Below are 10,591 nucleotides of genomic sequence, written 5' to 3' on the forward strand. Positions count from 1 at the left end.
GGAGGTGTTGGCTGAGGGCCGTGAAGCGCTCAGCACATAAATTAATCCACCATTGCTCGATGCCAGGGTGTGTGTGTGTGGGTGTGTGTGTGTGTGTTTGTTGGTGTATGTGTGTGTGTGAGTGAGACAGAGAGAGAGAGAAAGAAGGGTGTGTGTGTGTGTGTGTGTGTGTGTGTGTGTGTGTGTGTGTGAAGCTCAAATCTAATTATTCTCTGGCTTTCCTCATCGTAGGTACAGAGTGCGTTAGAAAGACTGCTGGTGGCTGAAGGTTTTCATTGCGATGCCTCTCTCTTTCTCTCTCTCTCTCTCTGTTTCTTTACATCTCTCTCTTTTTTCTCCTGTCTGCTCTCTCTCTCTCTCTCTCTCATCCTCCCGTGCATCCTGCCTCACCCCACCTTTCTCTCTCCGTCTTTCTCCTCCTCCTTCGTCCATCCTCCCACCCCCATCCATCTCTACCTCCGTATCCCTCTCTCTCTGCTCTATCACTCTCTCGCAGATGCCACATCACACCACTCTCTGTCTCTCTCTCTCTCTCTCTCTCTCTCTCCCCTCTCTCTTGCTCTCTCTTTCTCTTGTCCGTCTGCTCTCTGCTCTCTCATTTGCTCCGCCGGCTCGTCTCCGGCTGTCAGTTCATTTGCCGCGGCAGAGCAACAACTGGCTTCTTTCAGCGCTCGGAGCGGAGAGGGGAAGGTGAAAAGCAGCGGGAAGAGTGAGAGAAGAAAAAGTGGAGGAGGACGAGGAGAAAGAGAAGAGGAGAAAAAGGAGGAGGAGGAGATCTTTTGTTAAGCATCCATCCCTCCCCTCATTCCTCTCTGGCAGCAGCAGCAGCAGCATCAGCAGCAGCAGCAGCAGCAGCATCAGCACCGCTGCCTCCTTTCACCACCACCTCTGCTGCTCCCGCTGCTGGATCCTCCATCTCCTGCCGGGATCTGCCTCCTCCTTCTCCTCAGGGAGCTCTTCCTGGAACTGGGAGGGGGAGGGAGATCACCACCTCCCAGCTTGCCGCGGACCCTCAGCGAGGCATCAGGTGAAGGGAAGGAAGGAAGAAAGGAAGGGAGGAAGGATGGGGAGGGAATTTTAGAAGAGGTGCATCAGGAGAGCAGAGGAGAGGCAACACCCTGGGTTACAGGAGAGCAGAGCGGAGAAGAAGAAAAGAGGGTAAGAGGCCACCACGGCTCACAAAGTGGACCTGTTGTCGCAGTTTCACCCTTTATTTTTTTTTATTTTTCCACTCCTGTCTCTTCTGTTGGAAAATATTTTTTGAAATTGTCCCTTCTCTCTCTGACTGGAGGAGATTTTTATTCTATTTTCCTCAAAGAAAAAAAAAAGAATTCTCCCATCACCTGCAGTGTTTGTCTTCTCTTATGCTTGTGCATTACCACGAGTGTGTTTCATTCCTTTTTTTTTTTTTTTCTTCCCCTCCCCATATGCCCTGTCTACTGTTGTCATGTTCATGAGACTTGCGGGGCAAATCAGACGAACGAGGAAGTGGGTGTTTGTGAAAAGGAGAGTCCTGCTAAGTTAAGAGGGGCAGGGAAAGAGGGGAAAGAGGCAAAAAAAAAAAAGGAAATGAAAAGGAATAAAAAAGAAAATTGAACCAGAGAGGGCATTTCACTCCCATCCCATCATCGTCTTCACTGCCTCCTTTTCCTGACAACCTGTGGTACTTTGCTGAATTTCTATGTGTGTGTCTGTGTGTGGGATGAGCGTGTATGTAGAAGTTTGAATGAAGGCAAAGGAAAGAGAAGATTCCCGGTGTTTGATTTCAGCTTTTGCCCCTGCTCTCAGAGTAATCTGATGAGTCTCCAGGGTGCCTCCACTGAACAATCAATGATACTGGGGCTAGCTAACCTCTCTCTCTCTCTCTCTCTCTCTCTCTGTGTGTGTGTGTGTGTGTTGATGATCTCTAGCTGAAGCCCTCAGGTTCCCTTTTCTCTCCCTCTCCACAGATGGCCAGGGTTGGGCCAGGCTATAGCCAAGGATGTGTGTGTGTGTGTGTGTGTGTGTGAGAGAGAGTAAGTGTGTGTTTTGCTGCGGGTGGTAAATCCCAGTTCTCTGCAGCTTGGGGGTGGTTGGGGAGGTGGACGGGCGGGGGTCTTCCTGGTTTTGGCTGAGGGTATCTGTGTGTGTGTGTGCGTCTCCTGGGTCGAGTGGTCCAGGCTGACTGGAGCTGAGTGGAGGATGATGAGAGGGGAAATAGAGAAGAAGAAGAAGCAGGAAAAGAAAAAAAAACCTGTGGATTAACATATAATCTGCTTTCTTCTTTTTTTCTTGCTTCTTCTGCTCATATTTTATTTCACTCTTTCTCCATCCCAACCCCCTCCTCCTCTTTTTTCCCTTCCTTTCCCTTCTCTTTCCACCACACCTCCACCCTGCTCAGGGCTGTTGTTTCCGTCTATCAATTTGGCCATCATCCTGCTCCATCCTCTCTGCAGAGTTTGAATTTTTCATCCACATGAATGAGAGTCTGTGTTTTCTGTTGTTTGCAGATCCGCTCAGTTTAGTCTTAAGAATTTAAATGCATCATCTCCCTGTCAATCTCTTTTGCGACACTAATATTCCTCCGTTTTGATGAACGTGTGTGATGAAATTGTAATTTAAACCAGTTAATCTGGTGTCAGCCCTCGGCATCGGGGAGACACACACTGACAAGCCCATTCCTTTAACCAAACCATCTGCAGAGTAATTGTAAATATTGATTAGAGACAATAAATCAATGGAATGATTTTGGATCGGCTTAGCTGGAGCATGCTCTTTGTATTCAGCCGGCTAGTTCAATTAGAATAGAATGGAATAAATTTGCTTGAACTTTTCATACATAATTCATGGCCTCGCTCCGGCATTTAAACTCATCCCTTTAATTTGGAAATAAAGAAGAGGGGAAGTCATAATATTGATTGGTGAATTAACATTTAGGAATTCATTTAAAAGGAATTTTAACATTTGAAGCATGTCTCTGTGAATTTTTAATTTGACTGGATGTATTTTTTTTTTTTTTTCTTCCAATGTACACCAGACAGCAGCCTGAAGGGAGATGGAGCGCAGACTGGTGTGCTGCTGCAAAAAGCAGCACTATTTTTATATAATCAAACAAATTAGTTCTCTGCATGCGCTGCACCCTCCCTCCTGTGGTATAATCCATGTGTTGATTTCTCTTCTTGTGTTGCGGGGGTGGGGAGGGCGGGTGGTGGTAATGGAGTGTACGGGACTATTGTCACACCGCGGCAGCTCCTGGCTTGACCTCCCTAACCCAGCGTCTCCCCTGTGTGTGCACCACCCCTCCACCCCACCCTCCTTCCCCGTCCCTCCTGATACACCCAACCCCCAACCCCTCCACTCCACCACACCCCACCCCACCCTTCTCCAGATCCCATTACACCCAGATAGGGCCGAGCAGGAGCAGCAGCGTCAGCGACTGGGAACTTGAATTATCACCGATGGATGAGGACTTCCAGGAGACAGGGGCATTGCTAGCAGGGCCTGGCCCAGGTAAGAGGCTCGCTCACTGTGGGGGTTCGGCCTGCACCACCCCTCCCCCCACCCCAACCCCTCTCCCCTGTCACTTCCAGAGTTTTGTGTACAAAACCAAGAGAGAGTGAATGCAGCTAACCTCAGCTTTTACACAGCATTTTTTTCTTGTTTCTTTTTTTTTTTTTTTTTGTTTTATGTTTCTCCACTCCACATACGCTGCTGGTTCGGATTGAAAATACCACCGTTGCCAATTTTCTCCTTTGCAGAGGAGCCATTGATGGAGCCTTGCCTCACGCTGCAGCGAGGCGTCTTCAATCAATGCGACTGCCCCACTTTCTCTATATGTGTATGTGTCTGTTTGCCACTGGAGCCTGAAGGGAGGCTGCTGATGGTGGCGGCGATGGCCACGGTGGTGATGTTGGTGGTGATGATGATGATGCTGATGATGATGATGATGATGCAATGGCAGTGGCGCTGCTCAGGTGATTTCTGGCTTAGCCCCTCCCCCCTGTGTTTACTGAAAGACTCTCTTCGGTGACGGGTATTCTTGGGTGGATAATACGGATCACGTTGTTATTGCTTAAGAATACGCGTAGTCGAGGAGAGTCCTCTCTTCGCCCAACATCAGCAACACCCCCCAGCCCCCGACACCCACCCACCTCACCTCACCTCACCCCGACTACCCACCCACCCACGGAGGACTGTCAGGTTGGATGAAGCCACACCTCCACTTTCCACCCTTCCAAAAAAAAAAAAAACATCTCTTCTTTGATCTGTACTGCATTGCGATGTATTTTTGTTTTCTTGCCCACTTCCTGTCTGTTGAGCCACGGTTTGAGGTCGAGAGTGTCCTTGCGTCTGTCCCACCATGCGTCTGTCAGTCTGTCTCTGTCTCCATGGCATTGGGCAGCATAGTGTGTTTTCTCTCTCTCTCTCTCTCTCTCTCTCTGTCTGTGTGTGTGTGTGTGTGTTTGTGTGTGTGTCTTGGACATGTTGCTTCAGGTTCGTCCGGTCTCACAGAGAAGAACTGGCTCATTTGTCTTGTCTGACGGCAGATTTTTATTATGTAACTCTATCTGCATGAAGCGTGACTGTTCCTGTAATGTAAGGCCAGCATGACAGCCTGCACACTAACACTAACATGTATATTTACATTAAGAGGGTCAGGCCTAATTATCGATTTGGAGATATATGGCGTCAATACCGGCTTAAACCCTTTAACAAGCTGTGGCCTGAATATGTGCTGGGGGTCAACCTTGGCTATAACATCATTTTAAAGCTGCACAGTTTCTTCTGTGTAAACCACAAACCAGTGCATAGACACAGCTGTAGCAAAAACAATGCAAACGCTCAATCATTTCACTTCTATCATCACCATGTTAGGAATTGGAATAGGACCTGAAGCCTTACGGCTGTTGCACTGACTAATATGGTCAGATTAACCTACTATTGAGTCCCAGGCTAATAATGAGCAAGTGGGCCCCCATTAAAACCTCTTTATCACCATCTCTCTGTAGGATGTGCAACACTAACTGACCCCAGTTTTGCTGGGTTGTACTGTGATTACACAAATAATATAGGGACATGCAACATGTACATGCAAAACTATAATAATGACAGTGTAGAAGCTAGACATTGACAGGGCCTCAGGATTAGGAAAGGAAGCAGAACCCACTTTTAGGCCATTATGGTATCAGCTTATATTGCATTTAAATGGTGCCTGGTGTAAAGCACATTTTTTAGGCAGGGCCCCAGGGCAGTTGGTTGGTAATCCAGCCATGCCGACCTGATACTACTGGAGGTTTACAGTTTTTGCTGTTAATCTGGTGAAGGATTTCTTAGACTGATTCTGACTTTTTGATAACACACTCCAAAGAGTTACCTTTCAGAGAAGACAACTAGGGCTGCAAATTGTTTATTAATCACTTGATCTTTTATAAATCATTTTATCATGTATTCTACAATATAAAACACAAGGAGGTTTTCCTCAGGGACATCTTCAGATTGCTCATTTTGTCTGACCAGCAGCCAAAATATCCAAAGATATTCAGCTTACAACAGCAGAAAATGGGCCCGACAGTAACTATTCTTTTTTATTATCAAATAATCTGGTAATTATTCTCTTAATTAGTCAATTTGCCGATTGGTGTAGAAAATGACAGATAAGAGTGAACTGTTCCCACAGTGCAATGTGATGTCTTTACATGTCAGCAAGAGTCTAAAGCCTGAACATATTCAGCTCACAATCATATCAAAGTGAGAAAAAATTGGAGCCACAGAATGTTTGGCCTTTGTGTTGCATTAATGATGAATTTATTATCAAAATGCTGATTATTTTTTGTCAGTAATAATAATAAAAAAGGATTAATTGACTTAGTTCAATTTAATTAATTATGACTTCAATCAAAAGGGGTCTTGAGCAGTAACCATTCGATTGTTGGGGATGTAACTTCTGGGCCTTCAGGTTTAATTTCACTGGGACAGTTCAGGACCTGCTGATGGTCTAAAATCTGTGTCAGATCTCATGAGGAAGAAAACCCCTGCAGGAAAACACTCAATGCAATTTAAATTTTGCTCAGTTTTATGACACAAATGAACATAACATTGTCTGTGGATCCTCCAGTCCAAAAATATCCACACTGCCCGCACCAGAATGAGCAGGCCTGTGATACTTGATGAGGTATGAGCAGACAGTATTGTGCTACATTTCCTCTGGCTGTGGTTATAGAGTGGAACCTCCTCTTATTCAAGCCCGTGTAGTGCTTTTATTACGGGGCTGAGCCAAGCTGAGCTGCCTCTTACACTATCCCCCTCACCCCTCCCTCCCCGCCTTTACGCCCCTTTTTTATGCTAATGGATGCTCAAATGACATTTATCGCAGTGAGGTTTACGCCACGTGTAATGCTGCCGCCGCCGCTGAGCCTCACAAACACACACATACGGCTGAGAAAACAAAATGTCCACCATGAGCGGTCGACAGCTCAATTTATGCATTGCGTAAAGAGGTGTCTAGATAAACAATTACCCCTGGCTCAAATGGTCTATAACCAGCTTTTTCCCGTGTTGCCGGGTGGGGCGATGCACCATGAATATGGATTCCCCCTCCATGTCTGATAGCACATTCTGAACCTTAACACCCATGTAAAATCCATTTAAACACCTAATAGGATCAACTTGACTCTCACAGCCATGTCCTCACACATGTCACTTCCCATGATCATACAGCTGGAGATTTCCTCATAGCGAATCAAATCTTTTTTATTTTATTTTTTTTTACACGCCTCCCTGTAGCTGGATTGGAATATGAAATAAGCCCATTCCTGCTCCTGTGTTATTGTCACGTAAGAATATTTCCAGGCAGGAGTTAATTTTAAAGTTAGCCACGGAGTCACTCAGACATGCTCATGATCATAATTATACAAATCATCCCAGTCATTACCATTTCAGATAATTCAAATAATGCAATTACATGTTTAACACTCGGCTTAGCTGATAATTACTGTTCCTTTTCTTGTGGAAACAAACAAGGCGACGTGCTAAAATGTGTGTAGGAGGACGTAAAATAGAGCATTTTTCGGCGTGATCACGAGTGAATAAAAATCACACACACTCACACATGTAGACACACACACACGCACGCACTTGTTTCCACCCCTGCGTTTTGCGTGTTGATTGTTAGAGCTGGTGTGGGACGTCGCTGTTTGGTTTTCCCTGTGTGTCCGTGTGTCTCTGGGTTGCTTGTTGCTGCTGCTGCTGCTGCTGCAGGGCTGGCTGACATCACTGCTGTCACGTGACCCAGTCGTTTTGCATCATGCGAAAACATTATACTCACCTCCACTGATACACTGTGAGCCTTCAGTTATTTGCTAGATCTAAAAACTGCACCACATTTCTCCACATTTAACCTAAACTCCTACATAAATTACACAGTGATAACTGAAGACGCTTTCAAAGCTGCATTTTGATCAAATTTGCATCCGTTTTTCTGAATTCTCCACTGACACAGTCATAACCACACACTTACAAAGAGGCTTGTCAGTGACAAAGATGTGGTATAAAGTGCTGTCTTGGTGTCATTCTGTGTGTGCCAGCCTGTATTTGGACTGTCTCTGTCTGTTTCCAAACAGTTGTAAAAGAGCTGCCATGCTGAAAAAAACAAAAAAAACAAAAAACAAAACCCATATATATATATATATATATATATATATATATATATATATTATGTGATGGACAATTTCTTGGATGATTTAATGAATGAAGCATTGTGGCCTCTTACTGACTATTGTAACAGCTGCTGATGGTGGTACTGGGATGTCTAAACTGCTGGTTACCTAATGTGAATGCCATTTCTCCACATGTCTTTCTCTGCAGTGAAAGAGCTGTTGTGGTTGTGCACTAATGTATGCTGCTCTGTACTAATGGCATGCTGCTGATGATGCCGCCGCTGCTGCTGCTGATGATGATTGTCTTAAAGCTAACCAGGGATGAATGCTGCATGCATCTCAATCATTTCAACAAAGGCAGTGAAGTGAATGTCATTTCCTCTGTATGTGTGCCTTATTTCTGTCAATAAAATGTGGCTTTAAACATAAATAAATCCTTCTCTTGAAATTGAAATGTGAAATGAAGCTTTAATTAACATGATGCAAGATTTATCCTAGCACTTGAGGCCTGTTTTAGCCAATTCATATTTTCAAGAAGAAACATGAGATGAGATTGTGAATTATATTTTTGATGAATTCCTATTTTTGACAGTGGATTACTCAGATTTTTTTGCCCTCATGGTACAAACAGAGAATCAGGCCTGTGGATGTAAAAGTTGAAACCCTGAACACGTTCTCCTCAGCTGGAGGATCGGCTATGGACTCCTGCCTAAACATTTTTCTGTCTCCGCACTTTAGAAAAATCTCCTGGCTCTCACTCAGAGGCCTTTTCCAGTGATCTCACAGACAAACCAAAAGATTAAAAAGTAAAACTCATTCCCTCCTCTACTCTGCAGCCAGTTTTGACGAAAAAGAAACAGCCTTTAGCAGCTTTTAACTTTTTCTTCAATTCCTCTTGAGCCTTTGTCAGTGTATTTTTATTTTTTATTTTTTAATCTAACTCGAAATGTGCAACTTTAAAATTGTTACATATGGCGTTAGATCGTGATCTATTGGGTCTTTAAATTAAATGGAATATAAAAAAAAAAAAAAAAAAAAAAAAAAGGCAAAATGACCAGTTCCTGTGGAAACACCTCACCTGCCCACCGCCTTAGCCCCAATAGAAGTTGGAGATTTTAGCACCATGTATTTTTTTTTTTTTTTTTTTTTGCTACACAGTTTTCGAGAGATACTTTCCTGCTTGGATAATGTGAGTGGTGGTTTTTCAATCCACACACTATAATTTTTTTTTTTTAAGTGTTATACAGTTGCCTTGGGAGAGCTCCAAATTGGTGCAATCATTTAGCAGCAGCACTTGTAGCAGCAAATTCATCAAGATGTCCATCGTCTTCAGATATTCACATATTTAGATAAGATAATGTGAGTTCCTGGCTTGCATTAAAGGTCAAATTAGGGGACTGAAGAATTTTTATTTTGAACAGTAGCCTTAGGAAAAAAGTTACACCCGTGAATGGGTTTATAATGGATCATTTGATGACTGAAAGAGTGCTACTTGACCATGCTAACTGCCTGTTGACTCGACAGAGTGATAGCTCTTGTACCCAAAAGGTGTTAAATGAAAGCTAGTGAAGTAATATATAAAATAATATATACTGGACAAAAATATAAATGCAACACTTTTGTCTTTACTCCAAAATTTCACAGGTTGAAATAAAATATCTATTTTCTATAAACACAAAACCTACACACACAGATATAACATGACCGGATCCTGAGGCCCATTGTCGAGCCATTCACCTTCCGCCATCGCCTCATGTTGCAACGTGATGTATGCAATTCCTGGAAGCTTAAAACATCCCAGTCCTTGCATGGCCTCCATAGTCACCGGACATGTCACCCATTGAGCATGTTTTGGCAGCAGCATGTTCCACTTCCTGCCAATATCCAGCAACTTCACACATCCAGTGAAGACGAGTGGGAGCCAACAATCAAGAACCTCATCAACTGCGTACAAATGTGTCGCACTGCAGGAGGCAAATGGTCACACCAGATACTGACTGATACCCTCCTTGCAAACAATGCACATCTCTAACCAAAGTCACACAGTTCAGTGCCCAATATATATATTTTTTTTCAAAATAAAACTGCCCATTTTAAAGTGGCTTTTTATTCTTATCAGCATAAAGTACATCTGGAAATGCTCACTAACACAGGTTTAAACACATTTGTGAGGAAACTTTGAGAGATGGGGCCCTTTGTGAGCTTAAATTTCCACTTGTGAAAAATTGGAGCAAAAACAACAGTGTTGCATAATATAGTTTTGTTCAGTGTATGAATAATTTCCTCTATTTTTTTATATGAAATTTTTGGTTCAGGAATGAAGCTAAATCAAACCACATGTGGAAGCTTGCATTTCCCATCAGGGTATTTACCTGACTCCATTATATTTTCTGACCCTGTGAGATACTGGAATAGATGGGACCTTGCCAACCCACAACTACCACAAAAATCAAGCGCGTCACACCAGATAACTGATCTACCGTCGGTGGCTATTTACATCCTCTTATCACCACGCAGCAGATTACCATACTACATCCTATTTAATTGAGCCCACAAACACCCTGAGCGTCTTAGTACATTTTATCTCCTGTAATCCTGTTAAAACCGTAGTAATTAGAATCCTAAAACCAACCCTGCTGGACCAAAAACACACACGCACACAAAGCATCAATCCACCGCTTTTCATTAGACACCAGTGTATATCCATATATTTAACAATATCTCTTTTTTTAAATTTTTTTATTCAACATTTGTCGCATGGGCTCAGGTCCCAGTTTCTCCATGAGCCAGCAAAAATTCAGTCAAGATTTCACTGGGTTTTCAAAAAATACATTTCTCTGTGAATATTGCAGTGTTACTGACATTATGAAGGAGGGGTTTACAGCCTGCTAAAGACTCTATTGGCTAGAGCTGTTTTCAGGCCACTCATTACTTATTAAGCGCACTATTAGGGAAAT

At 43.5% G+C, this 10,591-nt stretch overlaps 1 long non-coding RNA gene across 1 annotated transcript; it reads left to right on the top strand.

The window, feature by feature from the left end:
• The first annotated feature begins 522 nt into the window (after positions 1 to 522).
• Positions 523 to 8,713, top strand: LOC139625528 (uncharacterized). Its single transcript, XR_011691909.1, has 3 exons — positions 523 to 1,158; positions 3,368 to 3,489; positions 3,738 to 8,713. It is a non-coding gene; the product is annotated as an uncharacterized lncRNA (long non-coding RNA).
• Positions 8,714 to 10,591: the final 1,878 nt, after the last annotated feature.

Source organism: Trachinotus anak, unplaced genomic scaffold, assembly GCF_046630095.1.
Source record: "Trachinotus anak isolate AG129_WGS33_773 ecotype Australia unplaced genomic scaffold, CSIRO_AGI_Tana_v1 ptg000009l, whole genome shotgun sequence".
Lineage (NCBI taxonomy): Eukaryota > Metazoa > Chordata > Actinopteri > Carangiformes > Carangidae > Trachinotus > Trachinotus anak.